The 6,355-nt window shown below is 35.3% G+C and overlaps 1 long non-coding RNA gene across 1 annotated transcript; it reads left to right on the top strand.

Annotated features, from left to right (window-relative positions):
* Positions 1-900: 900 nt before the first annotated feature.
* On the top strand, positions 901-2,928 carry LOC131606645 (uncharacterized). Its single transcript, XR_009284933.1, has 2 exons — positions 901-1,032; positions 2,635-2,928. It is a non-coding gene; the product is annotated as an uncharacterized LOC131606645 (long non-coding RNA).
* The last annotated feature ends 3,427 nt before the right edge of the window (positions 2,929-6,355 follow it).

The following is a 6,355-nucleotide window of genomic DNA, read 5'->3' as shown; positions in this document are numbered from 1 at the left end:
ATTTTTGAGGGTCACACCTGTGACTGGTGTTGGGCGAGCTCTGAAGTCTAAAAAGCTCACTCCTCGTTTTATTGGTCCGTATCAAATATCAGATCGAGTTGGGAGAGTTGCTTACCGTGTGGCGTTACCGCCAAATCTTGCTAATTTGCACGATGTGTTTCATGTGTCACAACTCCGAAAGTATGTTTCCGATCCGTCTCATGTGATTCAGATGGACGATGTGCAAGTGCGTGATAATCTCACAGTGGAGACGATGCCTGTGCGAATTGTGGATCGTGAGATGAAGATTCTAAGAGGTAAAGAGATTACTTTGGTGAAAGTTGTCTGATTAGGAGCTGCTGGTGAAAACTTGACATGGGAATTAGAGAGCAAGATGCGAGATTCCTATCCCGAGTTATTTGAATCAGGTAAATTTCTATTTTCGAGGACGAAAATATTCTAGTGGGGGAGAGTTGTAACGCCCGAAAAAATAATTATTTGCTTAATTTAGACATTTGTGATGTTTTCTGAAATTTTTGCGTTTTGGGGTGATTTAGTCGGTATTAGTTCGGGATAGCGGATCGACATTTAATCGATAATTTTAATATTTTTAGTATTAGAAATATTAATGAGTTAATATTTAGCGTTTTGGGAATTTTCTGAGTAATTAAGTTTAGGCCGGAAATATGAGACACTGAGTAATAAGTCGGTATATTAAAATAATTGAATTTTATTTTTATGGAGTTTTAGTGGAAGTATTATTTTTATATTAAGTGTGGAAATAATATTGGGCTTAATTAATGACATCTTTAGGTATTAAGGGGGTATATTTTATTAGGCCCATTTGTGAATTAATAATTAATATAGTCTAGTTTTTTTTTTAAATAAAAGTAGTAGAGAGTTAGTGTTTCTGAAAGAGAGAAGAAGAGGAAACCGAAGGAGAGAAAGAAAAGAGGGGTTAGGGTTTGAAGAGGAGACCCAAAGTGTTGCTCTAAAGTGCATTTTTTTCTCCAATTTCCAATTGAATCTTCTTAGAGCTGCACTCAATCCAAGGTAAGGGGGGATTCTTACTACCTAAATGGAAATATGATGGATTATATGTGGGTTTAGGGTATAGATTAGTTATTGTGTAGTGTTAATTTTTATTTTCTGTTTGAAATTGCAAATGGTTTCTTCTGTTCTTACTCTATGAATTGTTACCTAATATATATAATAGTCATATAACAGTAGGAACCATAAAGTAGAAACTTATATTTAAGTACGAGATATGCTATTTGTGAGTGGAAATGGGTTTATAGATCCATTACAGATGCCGCTGTAAGGCACTTGGACATCCAACAAGTAGTTTGGTGACGTCCGGCTGGTAGTTTTGGCTACCGGCAATGGAACTGTGTGGTTGATGGCGTCTAGCAGTGTTATTAGTGATGTCCTTCAGCCACCAAATATTCCTTCACATTTCAATGTTTACCATGGCTTGCTGTTTAGATTAATCTAGTGTATTCAATTACTTTGAGATATATATAAATTAGTTATGTAATAGATATACACACATATATATGATAGTATTATAAGGGGATATATACTAGAAAATCTAATGAGGAATAGATAGTATATTAGTATATAATAAGAGGATATAAAGGATAAGTAGTAGAAATATTTAGAATATTGAATTGAATTAATATAATATGATTATTAATTGTTTGATTTAATCGATAGTAGAATTAATTTCAATAAGTCTATTTAATTAGAAAATACTTAGACTTGAATAAATTATTCGGTTTATCGATAAATTACGGCACCTCGGGAATTTGACCGTAAATTGTGTTTTAGTTGAATAATTAAATTGAGAATAATATATTGCTAAGCTAACAATGTTGTTTTGATAACTAACATGATATCTAATTGAGTTAGTTGTTGATTTGGAATTGTTTTTGGCTTATTTGATATATTGACATATTGCGATTATTTTGCGAATTGAGTGCAATTTGTGATTTTGTTTTGGATGCTTTTGTTGCGATTAATTTTGTGATTTCCAATATGATTATTTTGTGTATTCTTGTGTGAATAGCCTCATAGTGTGAATTATAGCAAATTTTGATATTGTGTATATAACGCTGTGAATTGATAAGTTGTAATGTGAGCCTTTGGCTAAAGTGGAACGGTGTGATGTTGATATGTGACCGTTGTTGTGTTGTTGTTATGTCGTTATTTCGTTGTCAAATCGTATTCGTTGTGTGTTTCCGCATAGCATAGCATAACATAAAGTTGAACGGTGTGATGTTGATATGTGACCGTGTTGAAGGCTTTGCCTTATGCCTCGGAATTACTGGCAATGTTCTAAGTTGGGAGTTTTACTTCAACGGTACCACATGCATATGCATAGTTGAGTCGCATTCGAGTCTTTGTTAGTTGTTGTTGGTGGAGGTTGTTGTCTATGCATTGTGATGCTTATGTGTTGATTCGTTGGAGATGTCGATGTGTTGATATCAAGACTATTCTTTAATGATGTTCTTTGTGTTGTTTATGTTGATGTTGTGTGAAACGGTGATTCATTTATATTCCTTACCTAATATATGATTTATCATAATCCTATTTATATAGTTTGATATCTCACCCTTTCTGTTTGAATGTTGCCTCCACGTGGGTAACATGCAGGTAATCCAGATGAGTAGTTGTTTCCGCTTATAGTCGAGTTTTGGGTGTCATTGCTCTGATACGTAGCACTCGGGGGGAAATGAACACTTGCTTGATGTTGTTATTTGCTTATTGAACCTTATGATGTATTTGAGGATTTGTTTGTATTGTTTCTTTTTATGATTCAAAAGATGTTATGTCTTAATTGTTGAATCATTGTGAATCTGTTGCATGTTGAACCTAAGTTTGGGTTATGCTTTGAATACTATGTTATTCAAAAGTAGAGGTATATGTTATGAGTTTTGTTCACTCCAATCCTGATAGTGTTATGTATTAGTTTAAAAAGCATGACAGGTTTATGTTTATGTTGAATGTGTGACATCCTGATTCTGTTGAGAATTTTTATACTCTGATTTTTCCGCATAAATGTTTTGGGGTAGATTTGGGGTGTTACATAAGCACCCTTTATATCCATGGTTATCCATAAGCTCTTAATTGCTTAGCTCACTTGTTTTGTTTGTTTGAAAAGTGTAGTGTGTGTATAGTAAAATATTTGAATAAAGACTTTAACTTGTAAATAAGTGTAGCCTTTTGGAAAGTATTTTGAAAAGAGGTGTGAAAAGCATTTGAAAGTTTGATTTGATTATGAGCAAGAAACTAGGAGCACCTACCCTAAGAGTGTCTTTCTTGTTCTTTAAGTTTTTGTTTGAAAGGGCTATCCATACCACAAAGAAGGTAGGTAGTCCTTTCATTGGATATTAAGGGTCATCGAAGAAGTATCGTTCGCCATAAAACTGTTCCTACCATACAGAGGGTAGGTAGTCTTTAGGGAATGATAGAATAGTCATTATTCTGTAGGCAGCTGTCGCACGCTCGCGAAATGAACAACAGAGTCGCCACTAACATATCTATCCTAAAAGGAAAGGAACGTCAGCAAACCTAAAAAGAATAAGAACGAGGTCTTTCGACCAGAGATAGGGTACGGAAGTCGGTTACGCGAGGGGAAGGTGCTAGCACCCCTCACGCCCATCGTACTCGATGGTATCCACCTATGTTTGTTGCTATCTAAAGGGTGTGTACTTATAAATCTAAAGGCAATGTATGCAAAAGAAAGAAAAGAAACACGGGGAAAATAAGTTTTATAAATAGTTGTGCTCGCTTAGGCCCCGCGACCTAATGCTTACGTATCCTTTTCAGGAATCAGAGCGCCGTAGTTCGGCTCTTTAGTTTTTGTTTGTTTTTGTGTTTTTTAGTGGACGAAGTTACATTCGCGCTCCGCTGCTCGACCTCTGGAGTCTTAAGCTGGGAATGGAGCGGAAATAACGTGTCCGATTAAAGAATGCCTCGGAGGGGAGATGAAGAAGAGATTTTGAACGTTTCGAGTGGAACCCTAAAGCAAGGGAGACTCGAGTTGCTCTTTGGTTTGTGTTTTTTAGAAATTGGGAACTTACGCTCGAATGGTTCCCTAAAGCAAGGGAGATCCAAGCACTCGAATGATTCCCTAAAGCAAGGGAGATTCAAGCTTCCATTCCCTTTTTAATGATTTTCACTTTTTTACTAATGTTTTTTAAGTGTTTTCTTTGTATTTTTTATGGGATTTAATTCAAGTATTTGTTAGATGTTTTAAGGTTGAAAAGGAAAAGAAACTAGCCTAAGTATGAAGGGAATTCCTACCTAATGTTATCATGGTTTCTACCTAAGGTTAGGAATAAAAGAAACATGAAAATAAAGATCGCAAATGGAAGTCAATAGTGAGTAACACAATGGTACAAAAATTGGCATACAAGCATATAGTAACAAGTCAAAAAATATAGTACAAACATGAATAAAAAATACTACTATTTTTTATATTGATTTTATGGGAGAAATTGAATTACAAATCAAGTAAAAGACTAAAACAAAATAGCCTAAAACTAATATTTTTAATGATTATATTCTATGTCAAAAATTGTACTAAAAGTCTAAAATGATAAGAGAAAAATAGTATTTTACTTACTCAAAGAAATGGCAAAAAATGTAATTAATCCAAATAAAAAGGAATGGAGATAGGGGGTGTAAACTGAATTTATTGTGTGAAGAGTAATCTGGATACTGGGTCCAAACAGGGAGGCCCAACGTGATTTTTTGTGGTTTCAGAAAAGAGAGGTGTATGGGCTCACGGGGGTATGATATAGTAATGGTGCAGAAACCCAACGAAATGGACCCAAAGCTATATTTTTAATCTTTTTGTTCAGAGTTTTCCTATGTCCAAAAAATGACGTAATGGGCCACAGGGGGTAGAGTGAATCTGGCCCAAGCTATTTGTGTTCAAATTATTATTATTATTATTATTATTAATCATGTTCCAATATTTCTCTAGATTAATATTAAACTTATGTTAAAATCAATATTAAACTTTATATTAATCAAACTTTATGTTAAAATCAATAAATCAATTCAGAAGATAAAAGGGGAATTAGGTCAAAAGATAGGGATGTTGAAGTTACCTGAACCTCCTCCTCTTCTTCATGCGAACGGCGAACGGCGGTGCGGCAACAACCTTCTCCGGTGCGAGCTTCTTTCGCCGTCATCGTGTTCGTATCTGCTTCAACTCTCTCGAGTCTCCGCTCTCAGATTCTCGATTCCTTTTCCCTTTCAATCGTTAGTCTTCGATCTCTTCTCTCTTCAAGCCGGATGATAGTGAACAACCAAAGAACGTCTTCAAGAAATCCAGGTAATCACGCTTCCTCTTGCTTCAGATTTCAACCACTTCGTTTCTCCTCTTATTCTAATTTTCTGTGCATTGTGGTGTTATGAACATGCGTGGAGATGCTGATATTGATGAAGAGCGTGAAGTTATGAAGCAATGTTCAGAGATGTTGTGGATGCAGAGACAACGAGGTTCTTGAAGGTTTACTTCTTGATGAAGAATCTCCGATTCACGAAGCTTCTACTCTTCATTGTTTTCTTGAATTCGAGATGAAGAAGATTGATTGTAACTGTTTGTGATTTTCTTGTTCTTTTGCAGATTGAAGATTATACGAAGGTGGTGAATTGGTGGTTGAAAATGGTTGTGTGAAGAAGGTGGTTCAGAGTGATTGAAGAGGAACTGGAGGGAGAGAATTGAAGATGGTGAAGATGAAGAAAATGATGAATGAAGGTGAAAAATCGAGATGAAGTGAAGATGGTGATGAAGTGAAGAGAGGGAGAGAAGGTGGTGAAGATGAATGAAGTGGAGAAAAAATGGTGGAGGCTGGAGATTATATAGAGGCTGAAGGAAGCGCTTCTGAGAAGGTTAGCTTCTTTGATTTTCTGTTACCCTTCGGTTTCATTCTGTTATCTGAACTCTTGTTAGTTCTGTTAGGCTTGTAACTGTTTCAGTTAAATGTTGGTTATAAAAATCTGTTAGGGAAGTTAGTTAGTTAAGAGTTGGGAAGGTTGGTTATAACTATTAGATTCGGTTAGGGGTGGTTATGACAGTTAGGTTAGTTACACAGTTAGTTTAAACTGTTAACTGAAATTGGTTATAAGGCTGTTAGTTATAGGATTGGTTTAGGTTAAAAAGAAGAATAGTTGGTTGGTTAAAGGGAATAAAAGGGCTGTTGTTTGAGGTTTGTTGGTTATTTAGAAAAGGTTAAGAAAGGTTTGAACTTGGTTTTGGAAGGGTATTTTCTGTTATGTATTTGTTAGGGGTTAATTGTGAACTGAATGTGACTGAAAAATATATATGCAGGTTTTTGTGGTTGAAGATTGTAGATGCAGG

The sequence above is a fragment of the Vicia villosa genome, linkage group LG5, assembly GCF_029867415.1.
Source record: "Vicia villosa cultivar HV-30 ecotype Madison, WI linkage group LG5, Vvil1.0, whole genome shotgun sequence".
In the NCBI taxonomy this organism is placed as follows: domain Eukaryota; kingdom Viridiplantae; phylum Streptophyta; class Magnoliopsida; order Fabales; family Fabaceae; genus Vicia; species Vicia villosa.
The sequence above is the reverse complement of the archived record's forward strand: the minus strand, read 5'-3'. Positions and strand labels throughout refer to the sequence as shown.